Genomic DNA, 19915 nt, shown 5'->3' with positions numbered 1-19915 from the left:
AATCCACAAAGTCCATCCATGTGAAGTACCATGTGTCCACATAGTGCAACAGAAACACATGTCCAGGAGAACGTCCACACACATCGGCCTGATAGCGCACGTTAAAACCCACAATAAATACATAAATAATTAAAAACCCCTAAAACACGCACTACACGTGCAGCAGGCACACCCTAACTGCAGGCTGCCAAACAACTGCAACCTCACTCCACACACAAATGAAAGCACCTCCAAGGCCCCGACCCAAATCACCCTCAGGTACCACCCCAATGCATGTGATACAATGCCATTCCAATTCCCACAGACCCATCAATAACCCTCGCCCTCCTTTACTCCACCACAGGGTCCGATCCAAACGACGAGCATCAGGACACCCCTACCAGCACACCTGCAAAGAGGGCCAAGACCAACGGCCAAAGACCCTCCACCTCAGCTGCACGCATCAAGACACGGCAGCAGCACAAATCAGGTGGCAGCACAGAGGAGGGAACATCAACAGGCACCCCAGCAGCCAGCATGCCCACAACACCACCACCACAGGTCCCCCCAACGGATGCCACAGAAGGCACTGCCTCTGGTGGCAGCAGCACCATAGGTGACACCCCATTGATGGCAGCATGCTCCGACACAGAAGACGGGGATGTCGAAGTCAGATCCATCCATGACCTGTCCCAATCCCCCTGTCTGTCCCATCCCGTACAACATGAGGATGCCACGCAGGGGCACCCACAAGACGACGACTGGCCATCCCCCACAAGCCCTGTGGCAAGGCAACATGAGGTCCACAGCCCCTCTGTGACACCCCCGCAAATGGCCATGGCCCAGCAGAGGCAACAGTCCCTCGACCAGTTAATCGTGCAACAGCAGCAACTGGCCACGCTCCTCAAGGACCATGCCGATGAATGTGGGGGCACTAAGGCAGACATAGAAACATCAACTGAGACACTTAGGGCAGAAATGGAGAGAGGTACAGAGACACTAAGGGCACAAATGGAGAGTAGCACCGAGAGCCTGAGAGTCCAAATGGAGAGAAGCACCGAGAGCCTGAGGGGGGAACTGCATGCGACGTCCAAGGACGTATGTGCCGAACTTGCCGCAGTGCGCCGTGTGCTCACTGAGCTCTCGCAAACCCTTAGGGACATGCATGGACGTGAGCAGGCAGAGACATCATCCGTTGCAAGTTCCGTCCAGGGCAGCCCCCAACGTAGATCTGGGAGGAACCTGCGCTCCACAGGCAGGGGTGCCCCTGATACCCGCAGAGGGGGCTTGCAATAGCGACTGCCCACTGACAATGAGCATCTTTGGACACTGGTGTTCGGGGGGGAGGTAGGAGGGGGGAGGGGGTGTGTTGGGCTCACTTGGGTGGCGGGTCGATAGGGTGTACAACATGATATCACATATGCCATAAACAGTGCACGATCAACCAATGAGATGTGTGGACATTGATCTTTGTGTACTAGGCCATCATAGGCGTACAGTCCATATTGTGCATGTCCCAGACACACACAGTGCCACGAGTCCCGTGTCCATGTATCAGCCACCAGGCGTGAGTGCTAGAAGCATACATCAATGAGATGCTGACGAATGTCACGGCCCTCCGGTGCCTCGCAGACTCCTTGAGGTGCTGCCACATCCCCACCCTCATCATGACCATCATCAGGTGCTTGCAGTTCTGCGTCAGGGGGCATGGGCACATTTCTACGTACGCACATGTTGTGGAGCATGACACATGCCATCACCATCTTTGCAACCTTCTCATGGCGGTACAGGAGTGCCCCGCCAGACCTGCTGAGGCAGCGGAAACGACCCTTCAGTAGGCCGAATGCCTGTTCAATGACTACACGGGTACGTGAGTGGGCATGGTTGTAGTCCTCCTCATGCTGGTCCCGTGGGTTCCGGACTGGTGTGAGGAGCCATCTCTTCAGTGGATATCCAGCATCACCTGTATGTGGACGATAAACGTATGATGTGGAATGCCATTGCTACGTACGCACACCCCCCCCCCCTTCCTGCCAGGTCATTGCCGAATCACATACCCCACATTATCATGCATGTAATGAGACTCACCGAGTAGCCAGGATCTGTTCCCTGCGTGTCGCTCCATGTAGCGTGGTATTGTAGAGTTCCTCAAGACCATAGAATCATGGGTTGATCCAGGGAATCTGGCACAACAATGTGTAATGATCCTGTTGGAGTCACACACCATTTGTACATTCAGAGAATGAAATTGTTTTCGGTTGCGGTACTGGGCCTCCATGGCATGTGGGACGACCAATTCCACATGGGTGCAGTCGATGGCACCAATGCAACCCGGTATGCCGGCAAGTGCATGGAATCCCACTTTTGTGTTTGTAATTTCCTGCTCCGAGCGTGGTAGAGAGATGTAGTCGTCTGCGTGCTGCAGGAGGGCATCGAGCACTTGCAATAGTGTCCGTGAGAACAGTGGCTGAGAAATGCCATGCAACTGTCCGACTGTGTGCTGGTAGGTGCCTGTGGCCAGGAAGTGGAGTACAGACACCACCTTCAGTAGGGGTGGGATGGCGGTTGGGCTATCTATCATGCTGACAAGGTCAGCCTGTGTCATGTCCACAATGGCGGCTATGGTGTCCCGGTCCAGACGGTAGAGGGTGTGGATCTGCTCATCAGTGAGGTTGAACGGATGTGCTCGGAGGCGTGGGATTGCGGGCTGCCTGCGTGGTGTTAGTGGCTGTGCTGGCGGCCCTTGCTGGCCCTGCCTTGCCCTCCTCCTCCTCCTGCGTCTCCTCCGTGCGGCCGGTTGTAGTTGGTGTTCGTCTTCTTCTTGGAGTTGGAGTACTTGCAGTGCTATCAGGTCCCCCAGGGCCAACATCGCGAATCCTGCCGGTAGCATTTCGGTGTGGTTGTGGGAGGAGACTGGATGTGCAATTTATGTGTTTTCAGGCTGTATGGCCTCCACCTGTGGTGATTCATTCCACCTGTGCAAACTGCTCTCCCCTTTGGCCGAGCACGTCCCGCACACAGCACTGCAATTCGAGGAATGGCATCTTGCTATTGCAATCATGTATTTGTACCCGATGGCCGTGTGACATTGGTTGACATGTTCATTCTGCTGTGGTCCCATTGTTTCACATACTATCTGTGCAGTCGCGAACAGACTTGTGAAGGGTCAGTGGAACGTAGTACTCGAGTAACGGTGGGCCCTCATGCATCACTGTACCGAGTTGCAACGACGGGCGGGGCGTCCCATTTGTGGGTGAGGGCAGTTGCCATTTTCACACACAGCCGCACTCGATGGATTAATTAGTGATTTCAAACGGCCACAGATGCCTCTTCGACATGATGTTGCAAATGAGGAATTCGAAGGGCGGCGCTTTCGGTTTTCAGCTAGCGGCGAGGAAATGCCCACAGGTCTGACTGCAAATATAACGTTCTATTGTTCAATGTCCTTGAGACAGGGGCCATGGCGAGGATGCAATGATTGATATGAATGGTTTGGGATGCGCAATAGCGACGTGGGCGATGAGGCCGGACGTTCCCAAATACATGTTACTTCACTACACTGGAATTACGGGCTGGGGCACTGTGGATTTTGCAGGCTGCATAACGCACAGACTCAATGGATATTTCTAATGTTATGTGAGTAAATATTCAGGCGTTTTAATCCCGGGATGAGGGAATGATGAATGGATGCATGGGCAGGTGATTTGATACAGAGTTTGCCATGTACAGGGCTTCTTGAAATCTATCCGCCTCCCCTGCGCTATGTGATGCAGGGCTGCCATAGTGGGACCATCGTCTATCTGGCCTTGTTGAGCCCTCCCTGTCTCGACGCGCCCTCAGACACTTGTGTCCATGCACGTTACCAATCCCATCTGATGGATTCTGTTTTGACAGACGCATGCACAGGTACACTCGTTTGTGATGGTGTTTACACCTTGATATAGATAGTTATGAGTCGCAAGTGGTTTTTGGGTGGTGATGAACCTTTGGAGTGGGCTAGCATGCATATGGCTGTGGATTTAGTGTGATCATTGAAGTGAGTTGTTCGAATGTAGTTCTGATGGCCATTCTATTCTTTTTCTTTTCTTTTGGTTGACAGGTATCTCCTCCCCTTTTGCCACTGCCATCTGTATGCCACTCCTGCAGATGGCTTTTACTCCCGACACCTGCTGCTTCGTGTTAATCAGTGGAGCAGCATTACGATCTTATGGGACGATCGCCAATGGGCCACATGCCCTTACGCAGTACTGGTGGCTCGGAGCAACATTTCGGCCTTTCAGCTGGACTAGTGCCTCCCCATTGGGACGGCCCTGCGGTTCTGTGCGCTTCCATGTTGCCTTTTCGTATGTGAATGTGGCTCTGTGTACCATGATGGAACAGGGCGTCACACAAGTAGTGGCTGGTCATTTCTTGCGGATGCAGCCCACAATGGTGAAATGTGTTTTGGAGTTCATGGCCTAATGGCTGTATGGGCTTGGTGATTTTGTTGTGCATTAAATTTCTATTCTGATTTGGCCCGTGTAGCGTTCTTCTTTGCAAGTGATGTGGCATATTCCTATTTGGGGAGCGATGTATTGTGAGGAGATCTGCATTGGGTTCCAGCTTCGGAGTTTAGTTGCGTGGTACTGTACTGGGCGCGTTTGCCTACGAAGCCCAGTGAGGTCAGGGATGGGGGCTGCCAATATGACTGTTTGAATGTTGTCATGCTCAGGGGCGGGGGATTGGGTTTTGTGTAACAGATGCCGGTCAGCCAGGTGGACTGGTGGAATGATGTGATTTTCGGAATATTGCTGGTCACAGGTGCCTGTGTTTGCGTGCGTTTCTTGGTGGGGGACTGTGGTCATGTCCATTCGGATGGCTTCTGTATTCGTGCCATCTGTGCCCTGCAGCTCCCATTGGCCCCTGTTGTGTTTCTTTTGTTCGTTGGCATGCATGGGTGACTTGTACATTTCACTGGTTGCATTGTGACTTCATTGCACCTACGGGGAGTTGTACTTTGTGGGCAGGGAGCGGTGTACAGGCACTCAGTGGGGCCGTTTACGGTTGATTCGCGATGCCGTACTTCTCACCATGGCGGAATGGTACATTCCGCCATGCTTGATGGCGTTAGGTACATGTCCGCTAGGGTCGGAATTAGCGTACCCTTGCGCCATGGTGGTGTTTACGGTTTGGCATGGCGCGCGCGCGCGTGCTTGGTGCAGTTAGCGTTGGCGTTCACTACGGTGTCGCTAATGGCTTCGTACTTTGCGGTGACGGGTCATAGTCGCACCGAGCGCTATTCGATGGCGGTATTGCATTTCCGCCATCGTTTTCCGAATTCCGCCAGGGTCGTAATGAGGGCCTTTGTAAATAAGGCCCAAAATCTCCAACAAAGGGTGCAAAACTTGTGCCTGAGCATTGGTGGTACCCAAGTGTCTTTGTGGACTATTCAACAATAGCAAATGGAAGCCCTGTTGGGCAAGCACCACCATTTGCCTTTTATACCGGAACTGCCTTTTTGTCAATGTGGCACTTCACTCATTTTTGGTTTTGGCCCAGTTTAGTGGCTCAGCTACCAAAATATTGCCAGCACCATTGCTACAGGGAAGAGGGAGAGAGTAAAAGAGGGCCACAGAGCCGGCTTTGTTGTTGGCATGACAACTGGAAATGCTGTGGCATAATCTGTCAATGCACTAAGGCCCAGAGTCATGGAACCTTTAGCATTGTGCAAAGTGACTTTGCACTGCCAACAAGCAAGTTAAACTGGCCCTGATTCACAGAGCGGTGCAAAGTGTATTTGTGCTGAGCAAAGTCACTTTGTACTGGCACTGGCAGAAAGATCAGTATATGGCCCCTTTCTGTTTACTGTTATAACAAAAGCATTATTTATTGTATGATATGATATGATATGGCATTTATAACGCGCCTACACACAAGTGCTTCAAGGCGCGACAAAGGTACAGGTACAGTACCAATGGCAACATACATAGGTTCTCATAAGAAATCTGAGAGGAAATCTGAGAGGACCTCTGTATGTTGTCAGTGGTACTGCGCCTCTACAAAAATGAAGGAATTATTTTTTTCGAGATGGGCAGTACCACTGATAAAATACAGAGGTCCTCATAACAAAGCTGAAACTCTGTATGTTGTCAGTGGTACTGCACATCTCCAAAGAAATAATGCCATACATAGGTCCTTGTAAGAAATCAGAGCTTTCTTAGGAGGACCTCTGTATGCTATCAGTGGTAATACACCGCTCCAAAAATAATGATTGGAATGCACTGTAATTAAAGCATTATTTTTTTGAGTGGTGCAGTACCACTGACAACATATGGACATCCTCATAAGAAATCTGAGAAGACCTCTGTATGCTGTCAGTGGTGCTGCACCGCTGCAAAAAATAATATGTGTAATGTAATGTAATGCTCAGATCCCAGGGTTTTAATATCTGCCTTACATGTTAATTGTTGGAAAAACCTTTGTGCTCTGAGTGTGTTGTGTGCATTGTTCAAGCATTTCTTTCTCTGTTGGAGTGATATAAATTAAAAATAGTATCACAGGGTTATGAATGATGTGGAAATGCATTGTGCATTCCCTTGCTCCTGGTCAAAACATAATTTATGCTAGTATCAAAGCACATTCCAATTCTGTATGTGGGATACACTTTGAAATGAGTAGCAATGCCCTTTGTCCTACTGCTTTGTGCAATTACATAAAACATTGGGACAAGGGTATCAGAATATGTTCATCTATGACTATGAAGAAATGTCAGATTTCTTTTGAGGTCATCTGCACCGGGTAGAAAAGGAGCCCAATTGAGAAAAAAAACTATGATATAGGGCAACTACGACCAGACTGAAATTATATATAGAACCAATATGTGTACTCCACTCCTGGATTGTTGCTCTTTCCCCCTTGTGCTTCCCTCCTTCCCCTTTTGCGCTGTCCCTCCTACCTCTTTGTCCTGACCCTCCTCCCTCTTTGTGCTGTCACCCCTCCCCCACTTCTGCTGTATGTCCTCGCTCCATGTGCTGTCGCTCTGTCCCTTTTGCACTGTCACTCTGGCCCTTTTGCGCTGTCACTCCTTGCCCCCTGCACTGGTGCTCCTTCCGCTGTGCGATGCTGCTTCTTCTCTGTGTGCTGCTGCGCCTACCCATTGTGATGCTCTCCTTCCCCATTGTGAAGTGCTCCTTCCCCATTGCGCTATTGCTCCTTCCCCAATGCACTGTTTCTCCTCCCCCTTGTGCTGTTGCCTCTTCCCCCTTGCACTGTCACTCCTTCCACTTGCGCTGAGCCTGATTCATGGAATTTCTGCATGGCGCAAATTGACTCTTCACTGGTACAAAGTGACTTTGCACTGCCGACACAAACCCTGATTCATGGAACTGTGCAAAGTGTATTTTTGCAAGGAAAAGTCAGTGCAAAGTTCATTTTGTACTGCAAAAATTACTTTGCACTGACTTTGCCCTGGAAAAATACACTTTGCTCAGTTCCTTGAATCAGGGTGTGTGTCGGCAGTAAAAAGTCACTTTGAACCGTGCAAATAATTCCATGAATATGCGTCATAAAGCCTGGGTCAATTACCCACCATTTACCTCAGCATCAATTCCTCTCTGTAGTGTCCTTCTAAAACATTCCTTCACCAAAATCCTAAAATCTACTAGTCTTTTCCAAGATCAATGTACATTCTAAGTTTTATTTCTCATTTCGGCTGTATAACAAACCCAAGCTGTATAGAGAATTGTAAATGTTTTGGAGGAATTCCATCGCACTTGTTTGGTTCCTTATTTACATAGGTATTTGTAAAGAGCAAGCACTCTCACTTAGTGTCTGTCATCATTATTTGAAGCAGATAGTATACATTTTGAAAGGTGCTATATTTGCATGAGCTGTAAAGTCTAAATAAAGTAGAAACATAACTATAGCCAGAAATGAAGAAAAGTTGCATTGACTATGTTTAAACAAAAATGACATAAGGCATTTGTTTCAGTAAAGCAAAGCACTATACCATAGTTGAGGACACAATTACATGAAGCACGAAATATTACTGTCCTAAGGGTCCATCGAAACAAAGAAACAGTGCCTGATTCATGGAATTTTTTGCACAGTGCAAAGTGACTTTGCACTGCCAACAAACACCCTGATTCATGGAGAAGTGCAAAGTGTATTTTTGCGATGCAAAGTCATCACAGAGCCTCGTGTCCTATTCTAACAAATGTGTCCTTTAAAGTTCCAATCCCTTCCTGCTCTTTAACCAGCAAACATTCCATTCCCATCATGTTCAAGCCCTGCAGCTGGATCCAATTAGTGCGTATTCACAAAAAATGGGTGCCTCTTGCCTCAGCTTTTCTCCCAGGGTAAGGGAAAGGGGATTTGTTTCATGGAGCAGAACTACCAGAGCCACAGCTCCACACCAAGGCCTGTGTTCACTTCTGGTCATCATGCACTAGGCCTTAACACCAAAAATGGCGACACCTCTGCCAAGCTAATACATTGACCTTGTTTCTACCACACTATCTTGCTGACTCCATCTTCTCCACATTTCAATCATTCCCGCACATCACACTATCCTATGTCATTACAATTCATCAACTAAATACCGGGCCTATAGTACTGCCCTATTTATGACCTCTGCTACCATAAGATTAATACATTTGTTGCTCTTTCTGTGTTGCTATATGTGAGTATCTAATATGTATCAGACCTAAGACAATGTATGTGCTGTCCGAGGCACAACCTCCACTCTGGTCCTACAGTGTTGCTCTCTAATAGGTTTTTCTCAAACTGAGCCTCTGTGCCTGGCTTTGACGCTGTATGTGCATCCCAACATTCCCTCTGTTGGTTAATACTCCATTAACAAACCCTTCTTCCTTCCGTCTGTACTCGTCGCCCAACACAGGATAGCATGGGTTTCATCAAAAATAAGGTAATGTTATAATCCAAATGGAGATATGATGTCAAAATGTAGAAAAAGAAGAAATGGTGGTCAAGCATGGAACCTTGATGCAGTAGATAAGGAGCAAAGAATGTCCTACATATTTTCACCTAGAATATTTGATCTAAACAATATTATGCCAGGATAGAGCTGTACTTGTAATTATTGGATTTCCAAGGGTAAAAGGCTAATAGAATGGAACAATAATTTTAAGTGACAAAATCCACCAAAGACATTTCAAAAATAAAGATGGAGACAATAGGTTTGTTGCACGTGGTCTGATTCAATTTGGGTATCTCATAACATATAGGTTACCCCATCATCTCTTGTCTAATAGGTCCTCAAACATAGTACAGTGCATGTGGGTTTCTATGGATGTACACTATTAATTAGGCCCTGGCTGTGTGTCTATTACTCCCTTCCACACAAGACAAAGATACACTTGAATAGGTCAAGAAAATTCACTTTTGCACTCTCCTTTAGTCCTGTAACCATAACGAATATACACAACACTCAAAGTATGGTACCCAGTGAGGGTACCTTCTTGATTTTTTATGATTAGGCAGGTTGCATTAGTCAAAGAAACATAAGCTTTTAAAAACAATCATACAGGGTGAAAAACACAAAAGCATAAACACTAATTAGTCCAATTGATTGTGTTTCAGAACATGGAAATGAATCATTCACTGCCATGATCTAGCAGACAGTGTAATAGAGGGAACAAATGAACATTTCTAACAAGGACAACAAAACAAATAACAAAATGTTCTTTCAGAGAACAGTGACAATACACTGTGGTTTAAAAGGTGCATCTACACCGGGGTGTTTCAGCCGTCTGTTTCGGCTAAATGAGCCTCGTATCTGACACGGCCTTCATCAGGACGTGGGGCTGTATGAGATGAAAGTCCGTAGAGTGCTGCGGACAGGGAAAGGGAGAATTAATCAGGGGAGTGCCCAAGTGAAAAAGTTTTTCAGATAACTAATTAATTAACTGTGCCATGTGGGAAGTATCATGGAGGAACAGCTTACCTATGGGGATGATTAGCCCCAGGCACATGTTTGCCGTCTCATGTCGTGGTGGTCCCAAACTGCTCTTATTGTCAAAATGAGGGGGGACATACTAAATATATTGTCCTCACGTGCATTGCACGGTTTCAAGAAAAAATGATTGAATATACACTGACAGCTAGAGCGAGCTTACCTCAAAGTGGGGGCTCTGGTCAGTGCTCTGGTTTGGTCCCACCGCAGGAAAATGTCCTAAAAGAGGGCATTGTATCAATAAACGGATCAAAAAAGTATCTGTGTGCAGCTAGCTTAAAAATCCTTCTAGCGCATGTTACATACCTATTTAATTCAATCGCAAGCGGCGCTCGCGGGCCGCGTGTCACAGACAGGGTGCTGCAGAGATCCGCACGGATTGCTGAGTCACTCCGTGTGCTTGAAGGACCAGGAAGCGTAGCGTTGCTAACGCAGTTGCAAGGTCTCAGGACTCTTTATATGTGCGGCCATCTTGGAAAGGCTGTCTGAGTCGTACCAGGCTGTAAAATCAAGTTAAAAACCAGTGCGGGCTCCGAAATCGCTGAAAAAATAATTTTGGTCAGTCCCCTGGTCGAACCCATAATTGTGGTCTAAGTTAGAGAAAATGTTTGTAACGGTTGTCATGGTAACCATTGTTTGATCACAAAAAGTCGATCAGGGGTGGAAAAAATATGGTTTATAATGCGTGGTGACTACGTAAAAAAGGGAGGAGAGACCTACGTGCAGGACAGCACTATAGACTGTGTGCCAGGGTACCTATCGTATATGTCTCTGCGTAGTATCTGACAAGTGGGATACAACACATTAGGAAAAAACGTGGTGTACTCCTGGTTGTAAACTGACATTGTGTACAAATGCATAGGGGAAGTAAAAACAACATGGCTTATGCTGACCTACAGCAGGAAGGCAGATCTTAATACCGGACACATGGTGGATACTTAATGGCTCAGTAAGGCTATGTAGACACAGGCAATACACAATGTAAATATTAGCATATACATTTAACATATGAATTCAACAATTGTGTCACATTGAAGTTGCTGAGCCTGTGAATGGAGCCACCCTGTTTTTCAAGTAAATGTCATACGGATAAATGTCACCACTGTGTTACCTCTTTCTTGTCATGTAGGGGGGTAACCTCTATCCTATGTCATGTGACCAGGGATTCACATAAAGGATTTCCATTCAACAGAAATGTTGAGCCCTGTTTGCACAGTGTCCAATTTATGTACCCATCATTGCTCAAGTTGTGTCAAAGTTCTGTTTATATCTCCCCCCCGCTTCGCGGGTGTCACTTTTTTCAGGATGAACCACCTCAGATCTGTGTCTCTGTGGTGTTCTTTACCGAAATGTTCAACCAGGGGTTTGTCGGCTATCATATTCCTTATGCACGACCGGTGTTCGGAAATACGCATCTTGATAGGTCGAATGGTCTTCCCTACGTAGAGTAATCCACATGGGCATTCTATTATGTAGATCACGCCCTTTGTATTACAGTTGGTATGGTCCTTCATTATCCATTTGATATTCTTGTATTCAAATGATTTTTTCTGTAATGTGAGGGGGCACGCAACACACTTCCCACACTCGTAATGTCCAGTGAGTGGGGGTAGATTCCACAATGTGTTGTCTACTCGTGGTGGTGGTTCAATGAACGTGTGTACCAGGGAATCCCTTAGGTTCTTATTCTTCTTAAAAGCGAAACACAGTGTTTGGTTCAAGGTGTCTGGCTGTTTTACTAAATGCCAATTTTTCTTTATGGTCTTTTGTATTCATGGGCTCAGTGGTCCAAAAGTGGTGACACACACCAGCCTCCCTAGCTCCTTTTTAGGCCTATTCTCGCGGCAGATTTCTCGGTGTATGTCTTTCTCTTTTTTTGGCTTGCTTGATGGATTTTTGAGGGTAGCCTCTTTCTGTCAGACGAACTTGTAAATCATCAGCATGTTTCCTATACCTTTCAATTTCAGTGCAATTCCTCCGGATCCGCAGAAACTGTCCATAAGGTAGGTTGTGTTTTAAACCCATGGGATGGTAGCTTTGAAAATGGACTAAGCTGTTGCGGTCCGTCCGTTTTCTGAATAATTCTGTCTTCAGTTAATTTCCTGTTTTATAGATGTGAAGATCTAAAAAATCAATCTGGTGATGGTCCCATTGAATGGTGAATTTAATGTGTGGGCTTCGTGAATTTATTCATTGATGAAAGTCCTGAAGATCGCGAGGGGTGCCATTCCACACGATTATAATGTCATCTATATAGCATTTCCAAAGGGCAATGTTGTCTAGATAAGGGTTCTCTTCCGTGACCACATTGTTCTTCTCATAGTTGGACATATAGAGGTATGCAATGTCGGGGGCAAAGGTTGCCCCCACACTCACTCCCTTGGTTTGTTTATAGATCTGATCCTGGAAGAGGAAGAAATTCCCTGACATCGCCAGTCTGGTGCATTCCAGAATGAATTCTGTTGGTGTTGAATTGATGTCGTCCCTAGTATCCAAGATGTCACGTATTGCCTCTCTCCCTTCTGCTTGCGGGATGGATGTATGCAAGGACTCCATGCCCATGGTGGCAAGGAGGCTGTTGTTAGTCAGATTGATGTTATCAAGTACATTTATTGTGCTGGTGGTGTCCTTAAGATATGAGGGCATCTTAACCACGAAAGGTTTGAGGAAAAAATCAGTGTAGAGAGACAAGTGTTCGAGCAAAGATTCACAAGCGGACACTATGGGTCTCCTTGGTGGTTTTTGGGTGTTCTTGTGTACCTTTGGCAAGATATAGAAAGCTGGAGTACGTGGATTGGTTCTATTCTATTACAGATCAAACCTTGGTTGAGAGCGTGTAGGGTAAGGCTTTTAATCTCTGCTTGTAAAGTCTTTGTTGGATCATAATTCAGTGGTTTATATGCCTCCTGATCGCTTAAAAGTCATAGGCATTCGATGTTGTAAGCGTCAGTATCCCACACCACTATGCCTCCACCTTTGTCAGCGGGCTTAATAGTAATTGATTGATCTGTCTGTAGACTTCTCATAGCCGCTCTTTCTTCTTTGTCCAGATTGTCTTTGTAGAAATTTTGCTTGGAGAATCCTGCCAGCACTGTTTTGGTGACTATCTTCTCGATAGCTTCAATCTCGCAGGGGACCAAGCTCGATGGAGGCTAGAAGGTAGATTTTTGCTTAAAGCCTGTGGTCTTTTCAGATTTTTCCAGTTGTTCTTCCTGACTGGTGTCTCTAGTGGCCGGCAGATAGATTTAAAAAAAAATGTTTCAGGCGTACGTTTCTGTAAAATCTCCGAAGTTCCAACACAATTTCGAAAGGTTGAGCTCCTTCTGTGTTGCTATATGTGAGTATCTAATATGTATCAGACCTAAGACAATGTATGTGTTGTCCGAGGCACAACCTGAACTCTGCTCCTACAATGTTGCTCTCTAATAGGTTTTTCTCAAACTGAGCCTCTGTGCCTGGCTTAGACGCTGTATGTGCATCCCACAATTCCCTCTGTTAGTTAATACTCCATTAACAAACCCTTCTTCCTTCCGTCTGTACTCGTCGCCCAACACAGGATAGCATGGGTTTCATCAAAAACAAGGTAATGTTATAATCCAAATGGAGATATGATGTCCCTAATGTAGAAAAAGAAGAAATGGTGGTCAAGCATGGAACCTTGATGCAGTAGATAAGGAGCAAAGAATGTCCTACAAATTCCATCTAGGAGAATTGATCTAAACAATATTATGCTAGGATAAAGCTGTACTTGTAATTATTGGATTTCCAAGGGTAAAGGGCTAATAGAATGGAACAATAGTTTTAAGTGACAAAATCCACCAAAGACATTTCAAGAATAAAGATGGAGACAATAGGTTTGTTGCACGTGGTCTGATTCAATTTGGGTATCTCATAACATATGGGATACCCCATCATCTCTTGTCTAATGGGTCCTCAAACATAGTACAGTGCATGTGGGTTTCTATGGATGTACACTATTAATTATGCCCTGGCTGTGTGTCTATTACTCCCTTCCGCACAATCCATTAATCTCTTTGTTAGTCATTAGGCATTAACCTCTGGTTCTATTGAATGACCCCACCTAAAATGCATTGGGCATCATTACAAGTTTGGCGGTCTGGAAATATGTGTGCCGGAAGCAACGTAGCAGCACCCTTTCCAGACCACCAAATTGCGAGTTTGCCATTAGGGACAAGGAATTCCTGGCAAGCCTGACCTGCTGTGAGTTCAGTCTCCTAGCAGCAGTGTTTTCCCTGAAATTCCGGCACCGTTAGCAATGATGCAGGTGCTGCAGTGTTCCCATTCTCATGGAGTTCTACGGAAATGAGGATTTACAGTTCCACCCCTTGCCATGATATCTCGGTGGCACTGGGATGCCAAGTATTGGAAACAGTGTTACTGGGTCGGCGGTAGCCCGCCGCCTACCGGTGGGTTCTACTGCTGACCCCGTAATGAGGCCCATTATTAGCTATCAGCTATAAGAAAAAGCCTACCCATCTGTTGGTGTTCTTCCATATATAGTTCGTTTTATTTTGGCACCACATTCAGAGAAACAATTTTTACATATCAATATATCATATTTCTGAAAATAACCAAATTCTTTCTCATTTAGTGTGGATAGTAAAAATGTAGACATTGGACCTCATTATGAGACTTACTGTTTCCGCTGCCCAATATCCTTGTAATATCGAGATATTACAGGTGGTGAAGATGCGATAAGTTCCAATTCCTACTGGACTCCACGGGAATTGGAAGACTGAAGCACTGACACCGTTAGTAATGGTCCTGGTGCATCCGTGAAAAATCTGCCAGTAGGGGCGGTCGGTAGTTCACTGCCCCTACTGGCAGAATTGTAGTTTGCCATTCGAGAAAAGGTGCTGGTAACGTTCTATAATGAGGGCCATTGTGTTTCCTCTGATGCTGGGGAAATTAAGTGAAAGTGCAAACACCCCAAAGGCAAGGAAGTTATTTCTAATGATTTTTTCAAGGGTACTTAGACACAGATAAAGAAAAGAACTTGAATACTGGATTGTTTTCAGAACATAATGTTTTTTCCACTTGCTGCTACATCTTTGAGATGTTCACTGAGGGGACTTACCCTGAAAACAACTGTGATAATACCCACATTTATTATATAACACCAGGTTGGACATGGTTTTATTAACAGTACTCTTTAGTTCATTGATGCGTGAGAAACCATGTGCAAGTGCTTTTATAGCTCCGCTGTAACAATAATAATGCTACATGATTTAAGGTCTTCCTCAGAATTTATGTTGGCCCAAATGGTTATTTCTTGACAGAAATGCCTGTGCTGGCTACCAGCATGAAGAACATAGAAGCATTACACAAGACTAACCCCAAGAGTAGAAACAAAGACAAACTCTTCTATAAATAGTCTCCTCTCTCCTATTATTGAATGTTTAAAACTTATACAAAAGGAAATGGGGCCTCATTTACAAAAGGATGTGCATGGCGCCAACGAATGCGCTGCAAAAGTACACTTTACACCATGCAAAATTAATTAACCCATTCATAAATCGGACTTTGCACTGGCCCTTCCTACTTTGCACTTTGCAGTAGCACTTTGCAAAAAGTAGAATTTAGGGAGCGGGACATGCAAAATCCTCATTGAATGAGGAAAATGAGGAAGAACCTGGGCGTGAGGAGGGAGGCACATACAAACAACCAGCACAAACCCATCAAGCTCTAAGTATACTCCATTCAAAGAAAATATCGTGCAATCTTTCAGACTCCTAAGGAAACTGATCATACATACTGATCAGCATCTGCTGTTCACTGAGAGTGAGGTCCTGCTTCCACCCACCTGGCCATCTGTTGTTTTCTGCACATGTGGAGTTTGTGCTTGGCTGCTGCCCCCCTCAGTTAGGTAGGTGCACTTTCTGTGCATTACTGCAGCTCCAGAGGAATTATTGAACCTAAAAAATTGAACATTGAAAAAAGAAGAAAAAACGAAATTTGCTTGAAATTGTGGGAAAAGCACTGTTTTACTGCGCATTTTCATCGAACTGCCATGTTGTGAGCGTTTTAATACCTGAAGCTGCCTTGCTATTTTGAAAGCAGGAGTTTTCCCACTATTGCCTGCTTATTTGAATATGTTTTGGCACTTCAAAGATGGCTGCCATTGTTTCTTTGTTGTGAAGGCAGGCTGGCTGAGCTGCATTTCCCTGTCCAGTACTCCCATTGGTTTCTGAGTGTCTTCTTCCATCCAACCACTGACTGGCAGGCTTTAGCCGGCTACCTCAGCAAAAGCCCACTTCTAAGGCCCCTGTCTGCTCCCTGTCCAAATCCGGTACGCTAATTGGATTCCTCCCTGCACCTTTACTACAATGATGCTGCCATCTCACTACTCCAGACTGCCTTGACATTGTCACCTCTGGAACTTCTGGACTCATTCCTACCACCTTTGACTATCACTGTTCTTTCTGTTTGTTTCTCACATGTTGTCATTCTGATGCGCAGTGCTTCTTAAAACCCTTTGCTAACATCTGAATCCCTTATTGGAAAGTGAAATCTTGCTGTTTTTGCTTATTACTAGAAAGTCAATTCTTGCTGTGTTTGCTTTTTGCTAGAAAGTCAAATCTTGCTGTTTTGTTTTTTGTTAAGAAAGTCAAATCTTGCTCTTCTCTTTACTTTGCTTGTATACTATTGTTTCTCTGTAACTTGCCGTCCCAGAGACCTCACCAATCTCTTTTGTCCCACACCTACCTGCCTTAGCCCACTCAGCTTCTCCCTCCTTTCCTCACTTCCATCCCATGGCGCTTTCTGTTTCTCTTATCTTTTCCAACTGCTTCTACATTGACTATCCTTCCCTTCTCACTAAGTCTGGCAGGAAAAAGTTCAAAAAGGATATCTTGGCCTCTAACCCTGGTCTTCCTATTGCCAACAACTACTCTAATGCTTCCTCCAGGCAGGCCCTCACCAACATCCACTTTGTCATTCCTTCGACAGATCTATGGACTCTTCGTATGATCACTGTGCTTTGTCCTATCTCCTCCTTTCCCATTAATGGTGGCACTCGCTGGGAAGTTCTCATGGCTTCCTTCGACTCCTCGAAAGTCATCATTAATGTCCACCTTAATGGCACTGTCATGGTCCAAGGCCCTCAGGCCAATCTCCTCCTCTTTGATAGGCACTTCCCTCACCTTATCAGTTTCCTCTCATCTCTTGCTGTCCCCTCCTCTCGCCCTTGGCTACCTTGCCTTCCCTCTTCTCCTCCTCTTCCCCTGCTAGGGATCCTTCTCCTCCACATGGCGTACCTCTGATCTGCACCCCTCCCCAGAAGGTCTTTAAGACTGGAAACCTTCTCCCTCTTGCCACTCTCAACCCTCTCTCTGCTGTCAAACACTCATCTGATATCTGCCACCTCCTTGAAGAACTATACTTTGATGTCCTTGCTCTTATAGAGACATGGTTCATGGCCAGCTCTGTCACAAGCTTTGAGACTCTCCTCCCTGATGGCTACAAGATCCTCTCTGCACCCAGATCCTACCGGTCCGGTAGGGGGTGGCCCTGATCTTTCCTGAGTCAAACCTACTCCTCTTTTGAATGCCTTGTCTGTAGGCTCTCTCTCTCTCCTACACAGTCTCTTACTGTGGCTACCATCTACAGGCCTCCTGGTCAAATCACCTCATTTCTCTCTGAGTGAGCGGAACTCTCCTCCTTCCTCCTGGCCTCTACCACTAAACGCCTCCTCCTCTGTGACCTTGTTATCCATTTAAACTCTCTGTGTTCCTCCTCTTTACTCTTCTGTGACCTCTGTGACTCCCTCTCCCTGTCCATCCTCCCCTCTGGCCCGACTCACTCTGCAGGGCACACACTCGATGTCTTGATCTCCTCTGACCTCCCCCTCTCCACCCCTCTGACCACTCCTCTCTCCTGGAGTGATCATTTCGTCCTCTCCTCTCATCTTTCCCTCTCTTCCCCCAAGCCAAGTCTACCCCAACATAGCCACCTACCTTCTCGGACATCCGGCCCATGAAGCGTGTGTCAGTTGATGCTTTTGCTGCCACCTTCTCCCCACCCCACCTCTGGCTGACTCACATCCTGACACAGCCCTGTCTCTGCTCTACTCTTCTATTTCTGATACTCTTGATGCTTTTGCCCCTGCCATGAGGATCCGTTTGAAGTCCAAAGCGAAGTGCAATTCCTGGTTTGACTCCGACCTAGCTACACTTAAACGTAAGTGTAGGGCAGCTGAGAGGAAATGGAGGGCTTCTTGTTCATCCTCTGACAAACTGGCCTGTCGCCTGCTACAAAGGCAATACCGACTCTCTGTCCTCACCAAGAAGAGAGTCCACATTCAAGGCCATAGCTCTGTGCCATCTAACAACTCGGCCAAACTCTTTAAAATCTGCAAGGAGCTGGCCAACCCTGCTGCAGTCTCTACCCCTCCTGCTGCTTCCCAGGCTCTTTGCAATGCCCTTGCTTCTCACTTTATGTAAAAATTCCAGGACATCCTGTCCAACCTCTACTCCCCTCCACCTCCTCTCTCCTCTCTCCTCTCTGTCTGTGCTTGCTGACCCTCCTTCAGCCAGCCCCCACTCTCCTTCTCGTCCTTTCTTCTTTTCGCCCCTCATGAGGCTGCTAGACAAGTCCAATCTATGAAAGCCTCATCAAAACAGGTTCATCCCTGTTCCTCTAAAACCATCAAGGACCACAATGATACCCTTGCTCCAGCTCTTGCCGATTTTTGCAATCTCTCTTTTGCCTCATGATCCTTCCCTTCCCCTCTGAAGCACTCCCTTGTGCATCCTCTTCCCAAGAAACCCAAAGCTGATCCTTCTTGTCTGGCTAACTATGGCCCAATTTCCATTACTCCCTTGCTGGGCAAAATCCTGGAAAAGCTAACCATCTCTCAGCTTAACCTTCATTCCGGTTTTGTTGGATGACTCCATGACCACCAGTCTGGCTTCAGAGCTGCCAGAAGCACGGAAACTGCTCTTGTGACCATTCATGAAGATCTGCTCTTCAACCTTGACTCTAACGTTCCCTCTGTCCTTATCCTACTCGATCTCTCTTCTGCCTTCGACACGGTCAACCATACCATCCTGCTCAACCATCTCCATGATAACCTGGGTATCACTGATCAGGCTCTGGCCTGACTGACCTCTTTGCTCTCTGATCAACCCTCTCAGGTCCAACTTGGGTCCTTCGTATCATCTATCTCCCTCTCTGCCTGTGGTGTTCCCCAGGGGTCCAACCTCTTGCCCTGGCTTTTCAACCAATACCTGGCAACTCTCTCCCACTGCATTGCCATTAACTGGTCAAATTTCCAGTGCTAGGCTGACAATACTCAACTCATTTTCAGGCTGCCCTTGGCCACCTCCTCTCGTTCTCTCATATTTGATTGCCTATCTGCCATTCAAGATTGGTGTGCCGCCAACAGTCTTTGTCTGAATGCCAGCAAGACAGAGATCCTCCTCATCGGCACACCTTCTCCTTTTTTTCCCCTCACTATCTGGCCAGCCTCCCTTGGCACTCCTCCTACCCACACTTGCAAGGCTAAGAACCTCAGGTCATGTTTGACTCCACACTTTCCTTCTCCGCCCACATCTCTGATGTCTCTAAAAAGTCAAACTTCCTACTGCACCTCCTCAGAGGTACTCTGCCTTTGCTCTCCTTCCCCAGAAGCTCACTGTCTCCCAAGCTCTGGTTCTCTCTAGGTTGGACTATTGTAACAGCCTCTTTCTAAATCTACCTGCCTCTACTCTCCGCCTTCTGCAACTAATCCAGAACAGGACTGCAAGACTTGACCTTGGCCTGAAGCCCTGGGATTGTATCTCTCCAGCTCTGAAATCTCTCCATTGGCGCCCAGTGAATGCAAGGTTTAAATTCAAAACCCTCTGCATTGTCCACTTGGCTTTCTGGGGCCTGGGTCCAAAATACCTTCAGCTATTCCTCCGCAAATACTTCCCCTCCCAAGCTCTTTGCTCCTCTACCTCTAACTCCCTCAGGGTCAGTCGT

General features: G+C 46.5%; 1 protein-coding gene across 2 annotated transcripts in view; it reads left to right on the top strand.

Annotated features, from left to right (window-relative positions):
* Positions 1-19915, top strand: part of P2RY14 (purinergic receptor P2Y14) — a 362563-nt gene that overhangs the window by 231817 nt on the left and 110831 nt on the right. The gene's annotated exons all lie outside the window — the stretch shown is intronic.

This window comes from Ambystoma mexicanum, chromosome 10, assembly GCF_040938575.1.
Source record: "Ambystoma mexicanum isolate Mex_15411 chromosome 10, UKY_AmexF1_1, whole genome shotgun sequence".
Lineage (NCBI taxonomy): Eukaryota > Metazoa > Chordata > Amphibia > Caudata > Ambystomatidae > Ambystoma > Ambystoma mexicanum.
The sequence above is the reverse complement of the archived record's forward strand: the minus strand, read 5'-3'. Positions and strand labels throughout refer to the sequence as shown.